The sequence below is a fragment of the Pelophylax lessonae genome (assembly GCF_965119305.1).
Source record: "Pelophylax lessonae genome assembly, chromosome: 7".
Classification (NCBI taxonomy): domain Eukaryota; kingdom Metazoa; phylum Chordata; class Amphibia; order Anura; family Ranidae; genus Pelophylax; species Pelophylax lessonae.
The window spans coordinates 96,495,750-96,519,734 of record NC_138774.1 but is presented as its reverse complement, the minus strand read 5'-3'; positions in this window follow the sequence as shown (position 1 = coordinate 96,519,734).

The window sequence follows — 23,985 nt, the reverse complement described above, 5'->3', positions numbered from 1 at the left end:
AGGCACCACCAACACCAAAGGCCCAATTTTTGGCACCTGTATGACAAGTACAAATGCGATTTCAAATTTGTATGGAATTCTTACCAGCAGGTCCCCTTTCCTGCGCCCAGCAAGAGAAACTGTGAGGGGTTATGGTGTTCAGGCACCACCAACACCAAAGGCCCAATTTTTGGCACCTATATGACAAGTACATGCGATTTCAAATCTGTATGGAATTCTTACCAGCATGTCCCGTTCCTGCACCCAGCAAGTGTAACTGTGAGGGGTTATGGTGCTCAGGCACCACCAACACCAAAGGCCCAATTTTTGGCACCTGTATGACAAGTACATGTGATTTCAAATTTGTATGGAATTTTTACCAGCAGGTCTTGTTCCTGTGCCCAGCAAGAGTAACTGTGAGGGGTTACAATGTTCAAGCACCACCAACACGAAAGGCCCAATTTTTCTGTACCTGTATGATAAGTTTGTGCGATTTCAATTCTGTATCTAATTTTTAACGGCAGGGCCTGTCCCTGGGCCCAGCAAGAGTAACTGTAAGGGGTTACGGTGTTCAGGCACCACCAACACCAAAGGCCCAATTTTTCTGAACCTGTATGACAAGTTCATGCGATTTCAAATTTGTGTGGAATTTTTAACAGCAGGGCCTGTTCCTGTGCCCAGCAAGAGTAACTGCGAGGGGTTGCAGTGTTCAGGCACCACCAACAACCAAGGCCCAATTTTTCTGCACCTGTATGACAAGTAAATGCGATTTGAAATTTTATATGTATATTTGTATGACATTTTTTTCTTTAGAAATGTCAGTATTGCTGCAGCAGGCTACATACATCATACAGATGCGCTACTTTACAGGCACATTAAGGGGACCCCCAAGGCACGATATTTAAATGAATTTTACATTTTTATTGTTTCACTTTAAGCATCATTAACAGCAGTATATCACTGCTCCTTGAAACACTATAGTTTTTTAAAAAAATGTGTAGCACTACTCCCTTGGGAGCTGCTGGTTATGTGTTCCCCTGGGTTACCATTAGCAACAGCATGACAGTTCAACATTTTCCCAAGTGTTGTTAGCTCAGTCAGGAAGCAGTCCAGCAGCTTTGGTTTTTGTGTTTTTATTGAGAACTTGGATGGGAGAAGGGAATGAGTGGGATACTCCAACTTGTATAACTATGCACAATTAGCTGGGTCGTCTGATTAATGCTGAGTAACACTGAGTAGCGCTGTATAATGCTTGTCATGACTAGGCCTGTATAATGCTTGTTATGACCTTGTCATAAGTAGAATTGAGTGAACTTTCTGAGGTAAACTGTACTGTATTGCAGAACAACCTTCAGGGCCCTTCCTGGCACCCCCTTTGTTCCTATTCTTCAGGGTCAACTACACGGCACCCCCTTTACTGTAAAACTTCCTGTGTGAGCTAGCTCCTTGATCCCCTGGCTTCTCTGGAGTGGTCCTTTCTCCTAGGCAGACCCTGTGGCAAATCTCCGAGTACTCACACACTGTTTTTCCTGAGAGACTCTGCCACCAGCTCCACTGTCAGCACTCTGGATCCTCTGCAGCTCAGCTTCACACCCGGTTCACTAGGCCGACTGCCTGAACCACTTTCCTCACACCTGCAGGAGGAGAGACTAGCCGTCTGCCTCCTCCTGGAACTCTGCTTCCCGCCAAAGACGCCTTGTCACATGTCCCCTCTGTATTTATGGTCAACCCCAGGATGCATTGCAGGAATGCCCTCCCAATAGGACTGTCATGAAACACGATGTGCCACTGGCTGGATTTCCTCCACTGTCCAACAAGTTCCCTCATTGGATACAGTAGGGACACTCCCTCAGACCCAGTGAATCACACCTGGAAACATGTGACAGGCAAACTAATAGATCAGGCTCCCCTAATAAGCAGGAGGAGCAACAGATGCTTTTACCTAGCACCTACCTAACTAGGAGGGTGCTACAAATGTTTGCATTGGTACATGTTCCCCAGGTCAGTACCTGGAACCCCATACACTTTTTTTGGGCAATAACTTGCATTTAAGCCTTTAAAATGAGGACTTTAAATTTTTGACATTCGAGTCCCATAAACTTCAAAGGAGTTTGATTGTTCGAAACAAACTTTTCACCTGTTTGCGGTGTTCTGGTGCGAACCGAACAGGGGGGTGTTCGGCTCATCACTAATCATCAGCAGGAAGAAGGAGATCCTGATTCCCCTATATACACTGCTCAAATTAAAGGAACATTTTTTAAACAGAGTATAGCATCAAGTCAAATAAACTCCTCGGGTATTGATCTGGTCAGTTAAGTAGCAGAAGAGGCTGTTAATCAGTTTCAGCTGCTTTGGTGTTAATGAAATTAACAACAGGTGCACTAGATGGGCAACAATGAGATGACGTCCAAAACAGGAATGGTTTTACAGGTTGAGGCCACTGACATTTTTTTCCCTACTGATCTTTTCTGACTGTTTTTCACTAGTTTTGCATTTGGCTAGGGTCAGTGTCACTATTGGTAGCATGAGGTGATACTTGGACCCTATAGAGGTTGCACGGGCAGTCCAATTCCTCCAGAATGGCACATCAATATGTGCCATTGCCAGAAGGTTTGCTGTGTCTCTCAGCACAGTTTTAAGAGCATGGAGGAGATTCCAGGAGACAGACAGTTACTCTAGGAGAGCTGGACAGGGCAGTAGAAGGTCCTTAACCCATGATTAGGACTGGTATCTGCTCCTTTGTGCAAGGAGGAACAGGATGAGCGCTGCCAGAGTCCTACAAAATGCAGCAGGCAACTAGTGTTAATGTCTGAACAATCAAAAACATACTTCATGCAGGTAGTCTGAGGGCCCGAGGTCCTCTAGTGGACCCTGTGCCCACTGCCCGGCACCACGGAGCTCAATTGGCATTTTCCATTGAACACCAGAATTGGCAGGTCCACCACTGGTGCCCTGTGCTTTTCACAGATGTAAGCACATGTGACAGACATGAAAGGGTCTGGATCAACTGTGGAGAACGCTATGCTGCCTGTAAAGTCATTCAGCATGACTGGTTTGGTGGTGGATCAGTGATGGCATAAAGTATCCATGGAGGGATGCACAGACCTCTACAGGCTAGACAATGGCACCCTGACTGCTATTAGGTATCGGGATGAAATCTTTGGACCCATTGTCAGATCCATTCTCAGACGCTGGTGCAGTGGGTCCTGCCCAGCCTCATGTGGCGAGAGTATGTAGCCAGTTCCTGGAAGATGAAGGAATTTATATCAATGAATGGCCCGACACTCGCCTGACCTTAATCCAATAGAACACCTCTAGGACATTATGTTTCAGTCCATCCGACGCAACTAGGTGGCACCTCTAATCCTTGGGTGAGACCTCCTGGCTGGAGAACCTCCGATTCCTGGGTGAGATCTCCTGTCTCATGGCTGGGGCTCTTCTGACCCCTGGGTGAGACCTCCTTAATCCTGACTGGGGCACCTCTAACCCCTGGGAGAGACCTCCTGTCTCCTGATTGGGGCACCCCTAATCCCTGGGTGAGACCTCCTGTCGCTTGGCTGGGGTTCCTCTGACCCCAGGATGAGACCTCCTGGCTGGGGCTCCTCTGATCTCTGGGTGAGACATCCTGGCACCTGGCTGGGGCACCTCTGATCCCTGGGTGAGACCTCCTGTCTCCGGGCTGGGGCTCCTCTGACCCCTGGTTAAGACCTCCTGGCTCCTAGCTGGGGCTCTTCTGACCCCTGGGTGAGACCTCCTGGCTCCTGGCTGGGGCTCCTCTGATCCCTGGGTGAGATTTACTGTCTACTGGCTGGAGCACCTCTGATACCAGTGTGAGACCTCCTGTTTCCTGACTGGGGCACCTCTGACCCCTGGGTGAGACCCCCTGTCTCCGGGCTGGGGCAGTACTGGCCCCTGGGTGAGACCGCTTGTCTCCTTGCTGGGGCTCCTATGATGCCTGGGTGAGCCTCCTAGCTCCTGCCCGGGTTTCTTCTGACCCATGGGTGAGATCTCCTGTCTCCTGGATGGGGCACCTCTTATCCCTGGATGAGACCTCCTGGCTCCTGCCTGGGGCACCTCTGACCCCTGGGAGAGATCTCCTGTCTCCTGACTGTGACACCTCTGACTCCTGGGTCCTGGCTGGGGCTCCTCTGACCCCCAGGGTGAGACCTCCTGGCACCTGGCTGGGGGCACCTCCGATCCCTGGGTGAGACCTTCTGGCTGGGGTTCCTCTGACCCTTGGTGAGACCTCCTGGCTCCTGGCTGTGGCACCTCTGATCCCTAGGTTAGACCTCCTGTCTCCAGACTGGGGCACCTCTGACCCATGGGTAGGACCTCCTGGCTCCTGGCTGGAGCTCCTCTGACCCCTGGGTATGACCTCCTGGCCCCTGGCTGGGGCTCTTCTGATCCCTGGGTAAAATCCCCTGTCTCCTGGCTGGGGCTACTCTGACCTCTGGGTGAGACCTCGTGTCTCCTAGCTGGGGCTCCTCTGACCCCGGGTGAGACCTCCTGGCTCCTAGCTGGGGCTCCTCTGACCCCTGGGTGAGAACTCCTGGCTCCATGTTGGGGCTCCTTTGATCCCTGGGTGAGATCTCCTGTCTCCCAGCTGGGTCACCTCTGATACCTGGGTGAGACTTCCTGTCTGACTGGGGCTCCTCTGACCCCAGGGTGAGACCTACTGGCTCAGAGCTGGAGCACCTCTGATCTCTGGGTGACACCTCCTGTCTCCTGGCTGGGGCACCACTGACCCCTTGGTGAGACCTCCTGTCTCCTGGCTGGGGTTCCTCTGATCCCTGGGTCTAAAAAAAGTATGTATTGAAATAGGGAAGGTTTAAAATAGAAAGCTCAATTTCTGAGGAAAAAATGACAAATTTAATTTATGGACAGCGTCACAAATGTCAGTTAAAGTAAAGCAAAAAAAATGGCCTGGTCATGAAGGGGTTAAATCTTCTGGATAGGGTGACGGTTTCCGGGGACAGTCCCCGGACTGAGGACACTGTCCCGGACCAAGTTTGTCCTCGGTTTTGTCCCCGGATAGGGTTGCCATCTGTCTGGTATTGCCCCGGACAGTCCAGGTTTACATACTTGTGCTTGGGTTTCTTTCCAACTGTGACCCAGTCCCGGACACAACATACTTCCAGTCCCATCTATCAATCCAGTAAATATGTCCTGGGGGTGGAGCTAGTACCGGGCCAAGTTCTGGCACTGCGCTCCACTCAATGAGATTCCTGTATGCTGCGCCTCTCTGCCTCCACTGCCCGGTGTCTCTCTCATCCCCCGCCTCGATGATCTCCCTTGCAGTCATTGGTTGCTGCCCTAGCAACCAATGACATGCTTTTTCTGCTGTTCACACTGCATAGTGGGAGGTAAATAGCCCTAGAGCAGCCCTCCTTGGTTGCAGTAGCTCCTGGGTCCCGCTGGTAATTCATTCTGAACGGATGTGTTAAAGAGGACAGAGGGCACTGATATAAGGTGGGGGGGTCTCACTGATCTCTTGGGGTCTCTAAGGAAGGGAGTGGGGGCACTGATATAAGCAGACTTTGAGTTAATGGGGTCTCTAAGAGGGGCTACTGACTGCTGATCAACCATTAGTTCAGCAGCACCCCCCTTAGAGACCCCCATTAGCTCACAGTCCCTTTATATCAGTGCACCCCTTCCTTATGAGAAATTCCTTTCAGTAAAATGAAAAACAAAAAAGGGGAAGGTGAGAACACGTACCCCCACAGGTCTGCGCTTGCTCAGATTAAATTATCATTTGCAACAATTTCTTATTGGCTTATTTTTAATATTTCACAAATAGAGGTGGTCCTTGGCGCGGGTGATACTATTTGTTTTTTTCAATGCCTATCAATGCCACCTATCATTGCCCATCAATGCCGCCTATCAGTGCCCATCATTGCCGCCCACCAGTGCAACATAGTGCCCATCATTGCCACATATCAGTGCCCCCTATCAGTGTCCATCATTGCCGCCTATCAGTGCCCATCATCATTGCTGCATATCAGTGCCACCTTTCAGTGCCCATCTTTGCCGCCTATTAGTGCCCGCCATTGCTGCATATCAGTGCCGTCTATCAGTGTCCGTCATTGCCACCTATCAGTGCCACCTATCAGTGCCCATCAGTGCCCATTATTGACGTATTTCAGTGTCCATCAGTGCAGTCTCATTAGCCCACATCAGTGAGAAAAATTACTTCTTTACAACATTTTTTAACAGAAACTTAAGAATAACATTTTTTTTTCAAAATTTTCGTTCTTTTTTAGTTTGTTTAGCAAAAAAATAAAAAATAAAAACACCGGTGATTACATACCACCAAAAGTGTGAAAAAAAAAAAATGATAAAAATGTCATATGGGTATGTGTTGTTATCATGCAATCTTTTACTGTTCTGAATTGGTAATTTATATTGTTGAACCAAAATTCTTCGGTAAGAATAAAATACAAAATATGCATTGAAAAATTTCTCTATCTTATCTTCTTAACATTTGGTAGTCATATCCCAAAAAATTCTAAGAAGTATCTTTTTTTTTTTTTTATCCCATGGACGAAATGTGAGAAATAATGTATGTATTATACAATCATTCCATATAAACACATACCACATACACTGCATATATAATTTGCTTAAAAAATAGTTTACCATTTGCCAATAAAAAAAAAATGTCCCTGGATTTCATTTTAAAAATCTGGTCACTTTATTATGGAGGTCAAGTGGTTAACTACTACTGTAGCTCTCCATAGGGTGCTATGAGCAGTGTTTGGTGTTAGAAGCAGCACTACTTGATGTTTAAAAGATGGTATGAGAATGTTGTACACACAGAAGCTTTGGCTGGTGACTCACTGTGGTGCCCCAAGAAGGTTCTTTTTTTTCCATTTATGCGAAGGTTATGTAGAGCCTGGCCTTGGTCCCAAGCAGGCTCCGCTCCTTTTATTTAACCTCTAACACCCATTCCTCTAATTCAGATGTTCCATTCGGGGATCTCCAAAGCAACGGCTGAAAGGTTATTTTCTCAACATGAAAAGAAAAAAAAAAAAAACGATCCCAAAGAATATTTTCTAACAGAACTGTTGGTTCCGCCTCCTTGAGTCATTTTATTTTTATAATAAAAGTTCTCTTTAAAAGCCGCAGTGCAAGAAAAGAACATTTTTTTATTAAAAAATAACTTTTAAAAGGGATTCTGCACTGAGAAAAACAGCGAGACGGCCACTGTTAACTTCCTTGTGAATATGCTAGCTGCCTGGCAGTCGAGCCCATCCCCTGGCTTCAACACATCGAGTTACGGAGCTGTAACAAACAGGAGGCAAGTAAAGTCTGGAGAAGTCAACATATTTCTTTATTCACTTTAAAGCAGGCAGCCATTGAAAAATTTAATTGGAACTACAGTATGGTATTTTTATTGTTTTAAACTCATAAAGACTACACGGATATGATAGGAATTCAACATACATACATACAGCAACCATAAGTACATGGGCGTCCGCAGAACTTTTTTTCAGGGGGGGGGGGGGCATCTTTTTAAGGTCACCCATGCTCTGCCCCTTTTTGCCCCCATAGATCCCCCTTTAGAGCAGACCAGGCCAGGGTTTCCCATAGATCCCCTTTAGAGCAGGGTCTACATAGATCCCCTTTAGAGAAGGCCGGGCCAGGGCCTCCCATAGATCCCCCTTTAGAGCAGGCCAGGTTCCCCATAGATCCCTCTTTAGTCTTACCTTTTCACCTATATTCCCTGTGCTACCAGGTTTTCCTGCACCACCAGGTACTCCAGACTCTTCCCGCAAAGAACATATATATATTTAGCCAATATGACCCCCTTTAGAGCAGGCCAAGGTCCCCATAGATCCCCCTTTAGAGCAGGCCAGGCCAGGGTTCCTCCTAGATTCCCTTTAGAGCAGGGCCCCCATAGATCCCTCTTTAGAGCAGGCCAGGCCAGGGTCCCCCATAGATCCCCTTTAGAGCAGGTTCCCCATATATTCCCCCTCTTAGACCACGCCAGGAAATTTCATGCCCATGCATAAGTATCTGAATTGATATCAGCCCTTTGTTATCCCCTGTACAGAAGGACTCAGACTGGGAGAGGGGCTCTGCTACATGCACATGTGTTGACAGAGTACGTACTGACAGTGTTGCTGCACCTTCATTGTCCAATCCTCAGGCTGCGCTTAGATGGGCAACGCCACTGTATTCCTTAAGGTGTTACTAAACCCAGGAGCCAGCATTCACTATATCTGCTCTCCCACAGTACACAGAACATTGAAGTGAAAATATTTTAGTAAATATAAACTGCTAAATACCTTTTCTCATCAGCAGTATACAGTATAAATAGCAGTCTTCTGACTTTTGTCAGTGTCCAGGAAAGCCCTGGTTAAAGCTTGTAGGAGGAGTTTTCATTCTCCTCTTACTATCCTGTGAAGCGGCATGACCCCTGACCCTCTGTATGGACAGTGTTGATTGGCTCTGTGCTGATCACATGCACTCTCACCAAACTGAGCATGTGCAGAATGCCTCCCATGGGCTCTGTTCTCTCAGCAGATTGATTGGGGACATTTAACCTCTTCCGGACCCCCCACTGCAGATATACTGAGACAGGCTGGTCCTCCTGCGCGAACGGACTTGCCCTACATTGGTGGCACGCTTGCATCTAGGGGGCAAGCGCGCTTCGCCAGCGGGGCACTCCAATGCATGGGGCTGGCGGCTCCGATTGCCGCCGGGCACCCGCGATCGCTCCCCGCTGAGAGAGAAGTAAGGTCAGCTATTGTAAAACACAGTTGACCGTTCTTCTCTCTGGAATGATCACAGATCCTATATAGAAGGATCACAGGTCTCTATGATCATTTCACATGTCCATCGTTCATAAAGTTAGAAACACGCCCCTAGGCTTACATTTAACCCCTTGATCACCCACTGTGTTAACCCCTTCCCTGCCAGTGTCATTATTACAGTAACAGTGCATATTTTTAGCGCTGATTACTGTAGTAATGTCCCTGGTTCCCCCCAAAAGTGTCAAAAACATTGGTTAGGGGTCCGATCAGTCCGCTGCAATGTCGCAGTCCCGCTAAAAATCGCAGATCGCCGCCATTACTAGTAAAATAAAAATAAAAAAAACACAATAAAAATGACATAAATCTTTCCTCTAGTTTGTAGACGCGCTAACTTTTGTCCAAACCAATCAAAATACGTTTATTGTGATTTTTTTTTACCAAAAATATGTAGCAGAAAACAAATTGGCCTGAAATGTTAAAAAAATGAATGTTATATAGCAGAATGTGAAAAACATATTTGTTTTTTTTTGTGCGCAAACCAATCAAAATACGCTTTTTTTTTTCAGAATTGTCGCTCTTTTTTTCTTTATAGCACAGGTGATCAAATACCACCAAAAGAAAGCTCTATTTGAGGGGGAAAAAAGGACATCAATTTTATTTGGGTACAGCGTTGCATGACCGCGCAATTGTCCGTTAAAATAACGCAATGCCGAATCGCAAAATAGGGCCTTGTCAGGAAGGGGGCAAATCCTTCCGGTCTTAAAGTGATTAACGGACAATTGCGCGGTCGTGCAACACTGTACCTAAACAAATTTGATGTCCTTTTTTTTCCCCTCAAATAGAGCTTTCTTTTGGTGGTATTTGATCACCTGTGCTATAAACAAAAAAAAGAGCGACAATTCTGAAAAAAAAAAAGCGTATTTTGATTGGTTTGTGCAAAAGTTATCGCGTCTACTAACTACAGGAAAGATTTGGGTCATTTTTATTGTTTTTTTTTTTCTACTAGTAATGGCGGCGATCTGCGATTTTTTGCGGGACTGCGACATTGCAGCGGACAGATCGAACCCCTGACTGACATTTTTTACACTTTTGGGGGTACCAGTGACATTGCTACAGTAATCAGTGCTAAAAAATATGCACTGTTACTGTAATAATGACATTGGCAGGGAAGGGGTTAACATTATGGGTGATCAAGGGGTTAAATGTGAGCCTAGGGGATTGATTCTAACTGTGGGGGGGGGGGGGGGGGGGCATGGCTTCTGAAATTACCATAGAGACATGTGATCCTATATAGAAGGATCATATGGGCTCTGTGATCATTTCAGGGAGAAGAACAGTCAGCTGTGTTTACAACAGCCGACTGTTCTTCTCTCTCAGCATGGAACGATCGCGGGTGTCAGGCGGCAATCGGAGCCGCCAGCCCGCTGCATCAGCTCCCCCGCTGACGAGAGTGAGCGCCGTACATGTACGGCAATTCGCCTGGGAACGGCTGCCTGCCGCAGTACATCTGCGGCGGGCGGTCGTAAAGAGGTTAAAGTAACGCAGTGCCGAATGGCAAAAAATGGCCTGGTCATTAAGGGGGCTAATCCTTCCGGTCCAGAAAGGGGTAATAGAAGGGGGGATTCAGAGAAGACAGGATCAAACAGCCTTTTTAGACAATGTGGAGGATTAATCACTTAAGTTCCACAATGAATATAACAAGCATGCTTTACTGCATATACAGCCTGATTTTACTGTTGTAAGTTCAGTAACACTTTAAAGTAGTATTAAACTCCAATTTATAGATGAGGTAGCTGCATTCGTTTGATTTATTAGGCTATTTTAATTTGGTAATCCTGCCAGTAGGTCTGTTATTTTTCAATCTACTTTATCAGACCAAGCTGTCCAGACAAAGAAGCAGTTAGAATGTTGAGACAAACCAATTGCCACTGACAGGGGGTGCTTACAATGATCAGCTTTTATTAAATTATGCAACACCATTATCCCAAAAGGAAAATTAAACTGAGGCTGCTTAAAAACTGTTAGCTGGATTTTCCTAATTCATTGGTCAAGTGTGTCTAAATCTGCCTGCAGGAGGGGGCAAAGCACTGGGTGCATGGAGAGGATAGAACATGTACAGAGGCTGTGTAGTGCAGAACAGAAAATCAATGTAAGAGTTCTGAGAATATAGTACAAAGTCTGTATACACGGCTGCACCGGCCTGTCAATGCTTACAGAGAACTGGGCAGAGAATACCCCTACACACAGGGCCAGTGCTAGACTATTCTGCGCCCTAGGCAAGACCAGCTACTTGCGACCCCCCCAAATAAATAAAAAAAAAAAAAACGTCATAATTTCCCTATAATCGCAGCACACTCCATGCATTCCCCATACTCCCCACTATACTTGCATCACTCGCAGTGTGTCAGGGGGGGGGGGAGCAGTGTGTCAGAGAGGGGGGAGCAGTGTGTCAGAGAGGGGGGTGACCAGTGCTCCATTAATGCAGAGTGACAAGTGCCCCCCATTAATGCAGAGTGACCAGTGCCCCCATCAATGCAGAGTGACCAGTGACCAGTGTGCCCCCATCAATGCAGAGGGACCAGTGTGCCCCCATCAATGCAGAGTGACCAGTGCCCCCATCAATGCAGAGTGACCAGTGCCCCCATCCAATGCAGAGTGACCAGTGCCCCCATCCAATGCAGAGTGACAAGTGCCCCATCAATGCAGAGTGACCAGTGACCCCATCAATGCAGAGTGACCAGTGAGCCCCTATCAATGCAGAGTGACCAGTGACCAGTGTGCCCCCATCCAATGCAAAGTGACCAGTGACCAGAGTGCCCCATCAATGCAGAGTGACCAGTGAGCCACCATCAATGCAGAGTGACCAATGACCAGTGCCCCCATCAATGCAGAGTGACCAGTGTGCCCCCATCAATGCAGAGTGACCAGTGACCAGAGTGCCCCATCAATGCAGAGTGACCAGTGTGACCCCATCAATGCAGAGTGACCAGTGTGCCCCCATCAATGCAGAGTGACCAGTGTGCCCCCATCAATGCAGAGTGACCAGTGTGCCCCCATCAATGCAGAGTGACCAGTGACCAGTGTGCCCCCATCAATGCAGAGTGACCAGTGTATGGGGATTAGGGTGCCGCATGATTAAACAGAGCAGGGTTCTTCTGCTTACCCGGTGCGGCCACTGTAATGTGAAGTCCCGCTTCCTGGACCAGCTCCTACGATATAAGTCACCAGTGTGCTGTCCATCATAGGTTGGTGGTGGTCCAGGAGGCGGGACTTCACATTACAGCAGCCTCGCCGGGTAAGCAGAAGAACCCTGCTCTGTTTAATCATCCGGCGCTCTCTCCCTGTGTGGTGGCTGCCTAACAGCGCCACCTATGCAGGGAGGCCAAACTACACCTGCCTACATTCTGTTCTATAAAACACTACCCTCTCCCCTGAATGACAATGCTGCTGCGGTGCCTGGGTTGCTCTTCCAGTGAAGTGGAGACACTCTAAGACAGGAAGTGTGTTACTGGGCAGATCATCATTTGATAAAAAAAAAAAAAAAAAAAAAAAAGGGGGGGGGGGGAAGCCTAAAAAAAAAAAGAAAAAAAAAGAAAATTAAACGCAGCCATCACATTTAGGAATTGTTAAACTTAAATATATAATATTTTTGATTTTTGGGTTTAATACCACATTAACTGATAGAGAATGGGATGTCACTGTCCTGGCTGTCCTTTATGACAGAGATGTATAAATCTCAAAAATGGTATTCTAAATTCTTTGGCAGGCTCACTTAATTCTGTTTTAGCTTACTTGTTTGCCTGTGGTTTATCTTGAAGCTCAGACCTCTGGTGACAGTTCAGGCCAATGGTAGTCATGGATTACAGTCATTTAATAAAGATGTGTGTAAGCAACAATAGAAGAATTTAGCACAGATGAAACATATTTGTATTGAGATGATTAGATCCTTCTTTAATCTACAGACGCACCCAGAGGAAGAATGTCCCATTGTTTTTTTTTAGGCTGATTCTATTTGCGTTGTACTCGATACTGTGGGCCTAATTCAATAGAACGCCTTAGTAGGCGAACGTGCATACTTTTGGTTTCTGCGGCAAAGAAGCCGTAGATTTACTCCTGAATTGAATTCAGTATAGCGTGCAGGAGAACGTAGTTGCTAACACAAATTCACTATAGGTAATAAAAGTCAGTGAGTGAGTAAATCAGTAGTCGTGCTAAAAGTACCACTATTGTACATGAAAATAATGTTTAAAGCTTGATAGCATAGCTGATATGGTTTTTAATGGTATATTGTTAAGAGATTATCTGTTTTGAAACATTTTAAAACTTGATGTGTAAAAAGAAATTTGTTGGAAAGTCTGAGAAGAGATAAATTCCTCCTCGGCCCACAACTATGAAGCAGCACATGTGTGTATAGGCAGGAGAGAACTACCATTATCTGATAATGCAGACTTTCTGTTCCTTTAGACTGTCTCTGTATCCCTCTAGTGTTGGTCTCTGTAATGTTCCGGTACCTATGGTACCCTTGTTCCTATATTTCTCCTCTCTTTGCGTCCCATCTTGTATAACAAAGGACGCATACACCTTTAAGACCGGATGACATCACTGCCGAGCGCCGCTATGAGCGGCTATTTTAATCGCTGGTTTGCTCTCACTCATCGCTCGTTCAAACCCACATGTTCATCGCACCTACGCCTGAGAAGTCGGAGCTGCTGACATACCTTCCTTGCTGAACTAAAGCCGGAAACCTCGCTGGTGATCCGTATCCGCTACGGGATCACCCCTCTCCAATGGACACTGTTATTCCTAACCTATCTAAGTGATAAGTACCCCGCAGGGGATTCTTACTAACCAATCTCCTACTGTCATCTACTGCAATTACCAAGACTATCTGTATCTATCTATTCACTATCATCTGCATAAGACTGTTAGCTCTTGGGACTACCTTGAACTATCCTTGCACTAGGTTACTCTGTCTAAAGTATACTCCATCTGTGTCCTCTTACCATCTGCACTATACTTGACATCAGAACCTATCTGCTTACCATCACCTGCAACTCTCCTATACTACTTCTAGTGCTCACCATACAATAGCCTGTCTCTCATCTATATATCCTCATATACTCTATCCCTCCATTAAACATCTATTAATATATATATAGTATATAACAGGCTGTACACGGTGATGAAGTCCTGAGAGTTGGATATGTTGTTCAACAGATTCTCTACAAGGCTACTGAGTGTAATAATTCTGCAGCTGTAAATCCATCCACAAACAAAAACGCATGAACGTTACAGATTGAACGAGCCTTTAAAAAAAATATGGATTCAGCAGAATTATCCACTCATGTACTACAATTAAAACAACAAGTAGATGCACTGATCCATGCGCTTACAGAGGTAAAAAATGACAATCAAACCTTGAGACAGCAGCTTGGCCGTCTCACACAGCCTCCTGCTGCTCAGCCCCGTGAGCCTAAGATAAACCCTCCTATAGTGTTTTCTGGTGATCGGAGCAAATTCCGTGAATTTAAAAACGCATGTCAATTGTTTTTTTTGTTAAAACCTCTAACCTACACCACTGACCAAATTAAGGTTTGTACCATCATCTCCTATTTAACGGGTGAACCCCGGGCCTGGGCAGATGCTCTCTTTGAAAAGGATGATCCACTCTTTAATTCTTATCCCTTATTTCAAGCACAACTTGCTACTTTATATGAAGACCCCAACAAGCAGAGTACCGCTGACACCCAGTTACGGGCCCTAAAACAAGGAAGGAGACCTGTTGAAGATTTCGTGGCGAATTTTAAAAGATGGTCCCCTGATTCAGGGTGGAACGACACATCTTTGCGAACGCAGTTTAGACTCGGCCTATCTGAGGCCGTTAAAGACGAGCTCGCCCGAGCGGATTTACCTGGCACTCTAGAGGGACTGATCCAGACCAGTATCAATATTGACAGACGACTACGAGAAAGAAAGGCTGAGAAGATGGGCTCACCATTTTCCAGTCCTTCTCGGATGTTGCCTGCTGACCCTACGCCTATGGAAGTAGGAATGACACCTCTGACCCTTTCTGAACGTGCCAGGAGGAAAACCGAACATCTTTGCATGTACTGCGCATCCCCGAATCATCTGGTAAACGACTGTCCTCTTGTCCGCAGAAAAGAGGGTGAGTGTTCAAATGTCTTGCTAGGGGGACTCACAACTTCCTTTCCTAATCCTTATCTTTTTGTTCAATTAACATTGCAGTGGGACCAAACTAGGATCACCACCAAGGCTATGATTGACACAGGATCTTGTGGAAACTACATTGACATTTGTTTTGTCTCCCTTAATAAAATACCTATTGTTTCAAAACCCAAACCTGTCTCCGTTAGTTTTATTAACGGTACCCCTTTATCCTCTGGTCCTATCACCAGTCAGACACAGGCACTTCTTGTAACTGCTGACGAGTCTCATGTGGAGACCAACACCTTTGATGTATTAACTTCGCCACATTTTCCAATCATTTTGGGACTTCCCTGGTTACACATACATCAACCAATCATCGATTGGAAAACAAGAACGTTAGCCTTCTCTTCTCACTATTGCGAGACGACGTGTAACCTCCCCACACATGATAGGATCCTGTCTGTACTGCCAGATGACATTATTCCTAAGTGTTATCAAGATTTATCGGAGGTTTTCCTCGAGAAAAACGCTCAAATGCTACCTCCTCATAGGGACTATGATTGTTGTATCGATCTGCTCCCTAATAGCAAGTTGCATTACGGACATGTATATCCTCTCTCACAGGATGAACTCTCTCACCTTAAGGAGTATCTGGATGAAAACTTGGCAAAAGGATTAGAAACATAGAAACATAGAATGTGTCGGCAGATAAGAACCATTTGGCCCATCTAGTCTGCCCAATATATCTGAATCCTATGAATAGTCCCTGGCCCTATCTTATATGAAGGATAGCCTTATGCCTATCCCATGCATGCTTAAAACTCCTTCACTGTATTTGCAGCTACCACTTCTGCAGGAAGGTTATTCCATGCATCCACTACTCTCTCAGTAAAGTAATACTTCCTCATATTACTTTTAAACCTTTGCCCCTCTAATTTAAAACTGTGTCCTCTTGTGGTAGTTTTTCTTCTTTTAAATATGCTCTCCTCCTTTACCGAGTTGATTCCCTTTATGTATTTAAAAGTTTCTATCATATCCCCTCTGTCTCTTCTTTCTTCCAAGCTATACATGTTAAGGTCCTTTAACCTTTCCTGGTAAGTTTTTTCCTGCAATCCATGTACTAGTTTCCTGCAATTCCTGCAATCCATGTACTAGTTTAGTAGCTCTTCTCTGAACTCTCTCTAGTTCATCCGACCTTCTACTTCCTCCACTGCTGCTGGGCTTTTCTTTGTCCGCAATAAGGACTCTAGCCTTAGGCCTATCATTGATTTCAGACAATTAAATGCCATCACAATAAAGGATCGTTATCCTTTACCTCTTATTCCTGAACTTATCGAACAGGTGCGTGGGGCTTCTTTCTTTTCAAAATTGGACCTAAAAGGGGCATACAATTTAATTCGAATCCGTAAAGGGGATGAATGGAAGACGGCATTCAGAACCAGATACGGACTGTTTGAGTACCTTGTAATGCCATTTGGGCTATGTAATGCCCCTGCAGCCTTCCAACGTTTTATAAACGAGATATTCCGAGACTTGCTTGATGTTTGTGTGGTAGTATATTTGGACGATATACTTATCTATTCTCATTCCTTACCTGAGCACATAAAACATGTGAGACTTGTGTTGTCAAGACTACTTGCACATAACTTATATGTTAAATCAAAGAAATGTCTGTTTCATAAAGAGGAGGTACTATTCCTAGGATATATTATATCTAAAAGTGGAATCAAAATGGACATGAGCAAAATATCCTGCATTCTGGATTGGCCTGTGCCAACCACTCGCAAAGCATTACAAAGGTTCCTAGGATTCTCTAATTACTATAGGAAATTCATTAAAAACTTCTCTGCGATTGTGAAACCTCTCACACAACTTACAAGCACGAAGAGACCATTTAATTGGTCAAAAGAAGCAAATGGAGCATTCTCTCTGCTGAAATCAAGCTTTACTACTGCCCCCATACTATGCCATCCAGACCCATCCCTTCAATACATCTTGGAGGTAGATGCGTCTAATATGGCAGTAGGAGCAGTTCTCTCATAACGACCAACAAACACCTCACCTCTTCACCCAGTTGCTTTCTTTTCAAAGTCATTAAGTAGCCCCGAGGTGAACTACCCAGTAGGCGAGAAGGAGTTATTAGCCATAAAACTGGCATTAGAGAATTGGAGACATCTACTTGAGGGCACTCAATTGCCAATTCTGATATATACTGATCACAAAAACCTCCAATACCTTCAGACTAATAGAACTCTTTCCCACCGGCAGGTACGGTGGTCGTTATTCTTTCTGAGATTTAATTTTTTAGTAACTTACACGCCCGCAGACAAAAATAAAAAAGCGGATGCACTCTCACGACTAGCCGAGAAAGATTGCACTGAGGTTCCCTCAGTTCCTATAATACCACTTGAACGTATTATCGGAGTCGTTCGCTCACTGAAGGAGGAGATTTTGCACAGCATAGGGTTGGATTCACCTCCACCACAACTAACTACTGACGCAGAAGGCTTCCTCTACTACAACGATAAATTATACATACCCCCTACTATGCGAACCAAGATCTTAGAATTGTCGCATGATGTACCTATGGCAGGACATATGGGTATGACTAAAACTCTCAATCTACTCACTAGGCAATTTTGGTGGCCAGACATGAAGACAACCGTAAAAAAGTTCGTTTCATCTTGTGATATCTGTGCAAGGTCTAAAATTGACAACACGAAACCATCAGGATTACTTTGTAGTTTACCGATACCCCAGGTTCCGTGGGAAGTGGTATCCTTAGATTTCATAGTGGAACTACCACCTTCCAAAGGATTCAACACCATCTTGGTATCAGTGGACCATCTGACCAAGATGGCACATTTCACCCCTATCCGAAAACTACCTTCATCCAAACAAACAGCGGAATTACTTGTGAAACATGTCTTTAAGTTACATGGTATTCCAAAAACACTGCTGTCTGACCGTGGTTCACAATTCATCTCAAAGTTTTGGCTAGCTCTATGTCAGATACTGCGAATAGAGCGTAACCTTACTTCTGCCTACCACCCTCAGACCAACGGACAGACAGAGAGAGTTAACCAGTGCATTGAACAGTACCTGCGTTGCTATACTTCGTATCTACAGGACGATTGGGCAGATCTCCTCCCACTGGCGGAATTCGCCTATAACAACGCCAATAAATACTACCGGTACCTCGAGCCACACCAGAGAGGCAGCGGGAGATTAGGGAAGTTAACGAGTGGCTGAGGAGCTGGTGTAGTAAGGAGGGTTTCGGGTTCCTGGAGAACTGGGCCGACTTCTCAGTCGGTCACCGGCTCTTTGGTAGGGACGGATTGCACCTAAATGGGGTGGGTGCAGCCGTACTGGGTGAGAGGATGGCCAAAAAGTTAGAGGGGCTTTTAAACTAGGGAATGGGGGGGAGGGTACAGATGTAGAATTAGCCAGTGGAAAGCAAGTTTCAGAGGGCAGAAATGGGGGCATTAGCGGTAGGGTGTTCGGAGCCCCTATACCCAGGGTGGGTACGGGGAAAAATCAAGAGAGCAGCCTAAAAACATCAAAATTACGAGGCTTATATACCAATGCCAGAAGCCTGGCCAACAAGATGGGAGAGCTGGAGCTGCTGATGTTTGAGGAGGACTTAGATTTTGTGGGGATAACTGAGACTTGGTTTGACAGCTCTCATGACTGGATGGCGTCCATTCAGGGGTATTCCCTTTATCGCAGAGATAGAGAGGGTAAAAAAGGGGGAGGGGTATGTTTGTATATTAAGAACAGTATACAGGTAAATATGAGGGATGATATTAATAATGGAGCTATGGACGAAGCAGAATCCCTATGGGTAGAGCTTCAAAGGAAAGGCACGGTGGGGAAGGTAATATTGGGCGTATGCTATAGGCCCCCAAACCAGAGGGAGGAGGGTGAGGTGGACCTCATGTTACAGATAGGATTGGCAGCAAGGATGGGAAATGTCATTATAATGGGGGACTTTAATTATCCTGATATAGACTGGGCAGAAGGAACCGCGCATTCAGCCAAGGCTCGGCAGTTCCTAAATGTTTTGCAGGACAATTTCATGGGTCAGATGGTGAATGCACCGACAAGAAACAATGCGGTACTTGACCTACTGATTACCAACAATACAGACCTGCTCACGGATATAGAAATACGGGACAACTTAGGGAACAGTGACCATAGGTCAATTGGTTTCAGTATTAATTACAGTAATAGGAAACACAAGGGTAATATAAGGACACTGAATTTCAAAAGAGCCAATTTCCCTAAACTGCGCTCGCTGCTAGAAAATATCAATTGGGATAGAACCCTGGGAACAAAGAACACGGAGGAAAAATGGGAGTGCTTCAAGAGCATACTTAACAAGGGGGTGGACCAGTGCATTCCACAGGGAAATAAATTTAAAAGAGCAAAACTAAACCCTGGGTGGCTAAACTCCAACATAAAAATGTATATTAGAGCTAAAGAAAAGGCCTTCAAAAAATACAAGACTGAGGGGTCATTGGCAGCATTTAAGCATTACAAAGAGTGTAATAAGAAATGTAAAGATGAAATCAGGGCGGCTAAAATAGAACACGAGAGACATATAGCGGAGGAGAGTAAAAAGAACCCCAAGAAATTCTTTAAGTATATAAACAGTAAGAAAGCGAGGCCAGAACACATTGGCCCCATAAAAGATGATAAAGGAAAAATGGCCACTGAGGACAGAGAAAAGGCGGAAGTGTTAAATAATTTCTTTTCTTCAGTCTTCACAAAGGAATCGGGGGGCTACACGAACCCTGCTTGTAAGGCCGAACTAAATAATACACCTCAGGAAGTGCCGCCATGGCTAACAGAGGATAGACTTAGAGCTAAACTAGAGAAACTTAACATGAATAAATCCCCGGGACCGGATGGCTTGCACCCAAGGGTTCTAAATGAGCTCAGTCAGGTGATTGCCAGACCATTATTCTTGATCTTTAAGGATAGTTTACAGACGGGTATGGTGCCAGCTGATTGGAAAAAAGCCAACGTGGTACCAATATTTAAAAAGGGGCCGAGATATATCCCGGGTAACTATAGGCCGGTCAGCCTAACATCTGTAGTCTGCAAAATTTTGGAGGGGATGATAAGGGACCACATACAAGACTTTAGTAATGAAAACGGTATTATAAGTAGTAATCAGCATGGATTCATGAAAAATCGTTCATGCCAAACCAATCTATTAACCTTCTACGATGAAGTGAGCTGCCACTTAGATAAAGGTAAGCCTGTGGATGTGGTGTATCTGGACTTTGCAAAGGCCTTTGACACCGTTCCCCACAAACGCTTACTGTACAAACTAAGGAAGGTAGGTATGGACCATAAGGTGAGTACCTGGATAGAGAACTGGCTCCAGGGGAGAGTACAGAGGGTGGTGATTAATGGGGAGTACTCGGATTGGGCGGGTGTGGAAAGTGGGGTCCCCCAGGGTTCTGTCCTGGGACCAATCCTGTTTAATTTATTCATAAATGATCTAGAGGAGGGGATATCTAGTACAATCTCAGTATTTGCAGATGATACTAAATTAGGCATGCCAATATCTTCTATGCAGGATGTGGAAATCTTGCAAGCAGACCTGAACAAAATAACGGGGTGGGCAACTACATGGCAGATGAGATTTAATGTAGAAAAATGTAAAGTAATGCACTTGGGGGCCAGAAACCAGAAAGCAAGCTACTCACTAGGGGGGGAACCTCTGGGTGAGTCTAGGATGGAAAGGGACCTGGGGGTACTGGTAGACAACAGGCTTGGAAGTGGCATGCAATGCCAAGCCGCTGCAAGCAAAGCCAACAGAATACTGGGTTGTATAAAAAAGGGGATTCACTCCAGAAATAAAGAGATTATTCTTCCACTCTACAAGACTCTGGTCCGGCCACATCTGGAGTATGCTGTCCAGTTCTGGGCACCGGTCCTCAGGAAGGATGTGCTGGAACTGGAGAAAGTCCAGAGAAGGGCAACAAAAATAATTAGGGGAATGGAGGACATCGGCTATGAGGAAAGACTACATGCACTGAACCTATTCTCTCTGGAGAAGAGACGCTTGAGGGGGGATATGATATCAATGTACAAATACTGTACTGGCGACCCTAGCATAAGGAACAAACTATTTAGAGTAAGGGAATACAATAAGACACGTGGCCACTCACTAAAACTAGAGGAAAGGCGGTTTAACCTTAAAGTGCGTAAGGGGTTCTTCACTGTAAGAGCGGTAAGGATGTGGAATTCTCTTCCGCAAGCAGTCGTATCAGCGGGGAGCATTGATAGTTTCAAAAAACTATTGGATGGACACCTTAAAGACCACAACATACAGGGGTATACAATGTACGGTTAAAAGCAAACACACACACATAGGTTGAACTGGATGGACTTGTGTCTTTTTTCAGCCTCACTAACTATGTAACTATGTAACTATGTAACGCTACTCATAGCACTACTAAGCAAAGTCCGTTTTACCTGAATTATGGGTTTCATCCCACACTCCTTCCTCCACGTATCTTACCATCAAGTAATCCAGTAGCATCTGATTATCTTGCCCAGATAAAGGATTCTCTGGGATTACTCAACAATACCATATCTCATGCTCATAGCCAACAAAAAAAATACTACGACCTCCGTAGGAAACCCTCTCCCCAATATGCCATTGGGGATCTTGTTTGGCTTTCTACAAAAAATCTGAGACTAAAGATCCCTAGTAAAAAACTTGGACCTCTATTTCTGGGACCTTTTCCAATAGAGAAGCTTATTGGAAAAGCTGCAGTACAACTCACATTGCCAGTAGACCTCAAGATACATCCTGTCTTCCATGTGTCTCTACTGAAGCCCCATGTTCCTAACCAAGGAATAAGGCCTACTATCTCACCTCCACCTCCTGTACAAGTGGAGGGTGGAGAAGAATTTGAGATAAAAGAAATTTTGGATTCCCGTTTCAATAGAAGAAGACTCCAGTATCTTGTACGATGGAAGAATTATGGGCCCCAAGATGACACCTGGCTGGATACCTCTGATATCCATGCCCCTAGACTGATTCGCAATTTCCACTCGAAATATCCGGAAAAAACAGTTCTAGAGGCCTTCCGGAGCCGGCCTTAAGGGGGGGGTACTGTAATGTTCCGGTACCTATGGTACCCTTGTTCCTATATTTCTCCTCTCTTTGCGTCCCATCTTGTATAACAAAGGACGCATACACCTTTAAGACCGGATGACATCACTGCCGAGCGCCGCTATGAGCGGCTATTTCAATCGCCGGTTTGCTCTCACTCATCGCTCGTTCAAACCCACATGTTCATCGCACCTACGCCTGAGAAGTCGGAGCTGCTGACATACCTTCCTTGCTGAACTAAAGCCGGAAACCTTGCTGGTGATCCGTATCCCGCTACGGGATCACCCCTCTCCAATGGACACTGTTATTCCTAACCTATCTAAGTGATAAGTACCCCGCAGGGGATTCTTACTAACCAATCTCCTACTGTCATCTACTGCAATTACCAAGACTATCTGTATCTATCTATTCACTATCATCTGCATAAGACTGTTAGCTCTTGGGACTACCTTGAACTATCCTTGCACTAGGTTACTCTGTCTAAAGTATACTCCATCTGTGTCCTCTTACCATCTGCACTATACTTGACATCAGAACCTATCTGCTTACCATCACCTGCAACTCTCCTATACTACTTCTAGTGCTCACCATACAATAGCCTGTCTCTCATCTATATATCCTCATATACTCTATCCCTCCATTAAACATCTATTAATATATATATAGTATATAACAGGCTGTACACAGTGATGAAGTCCTGAGAGTTGGATATGTTGTTGAACAGATTCTCTACAAGGCTACTGAGTGTAATGATTCTGCAGCTGTAAATCCATCCACAAACAAAAACGCATGAACGTTACAGTCTCAGGGTTCATACATCACACTGCTAAGGTTGGGAGAAAGGCATTGTGCGAATTATAGTCCTCTGTAAGGCTATGACTGTATTGCTGGATTGTTTAAGAACTGTATTTCCCAGCAAGCTTTGGATTACAGGAGACCATCTTGGGAGAGACTATAAAGGGATCTGCGGAACAGGCCCCCGCTCTCTTACTTCCCGGGATCCATTGTGTGCACATCAGTCTGCTGAGCAGAGAGAGAGCGATAGCGGACTGTGGCCTACTGCACACGACCCATCAGCCTTCAGCCTCAGCCTGGTGGGACGGATGTTCATTGCTGCATCGCAGACATTCCTGCAGCAATTCTTTGTTACGCTGAACACTGACACTTCATGGTTGGATCAGTTACAAGATCCTTTACAATCAGAGTCAGCTATACTGCCTTGCCTGTTACACATTGTGCCACATTGGGAATTGATGTTTCATGAGCTCCAACTGCTGGTGAAGATCTCAGCAAGGCCTCCCAAGTAGAACATTGTTATATTATTGCTCTTAAAGGGGACATGTTACTGGTATGTAGATTACTTCATCTCTCATTAGGATACAGGTGGTTTAGCCCGGCCCGGGGTTCCACTTTAGCTAGAGTGCTTTTCTGTAATAATATAACGTTTTCTGAGAGAACCATTTATATATTTCAAACGACTGTGTTTATTGATGTCATTCCTTGTTATTAAAACCTGTTCCTCACTATCTTTTTTGGTGTTGGATCAACTAGTCTAGTTGACTAATACACTTTTGCAAATTCTTCTTTTGAGTAAAATTAAAACGTATTCATATTGTGTCAGTGTGTTACTTAAAGGTATAGACAATATATCTGAACCTAGAGTGTCAGGAGGGCTGGACAGTTCACAGGGTCAAAGCAGCATAGAAGAACATACACTTACCAGCAACCCTCAAGGGGGCAGTGCTACACTTGGGGGCTCATCTGGGATGAGCTTTACTGTTGCAGGCCCTAGTAAGCCCAGTTATGAGCTAACAGCAGGGAAAGAGATTGACTCGGTTGCTTCAACTGTCTGGGGAAGGGCTCAAAGAGCTTGGTTGGAGGAAAGCACTGTTGTGGAGATCTCAGGAAGTGAGTGTACGTAGAAGGAGATCTGACAGTGGGTGA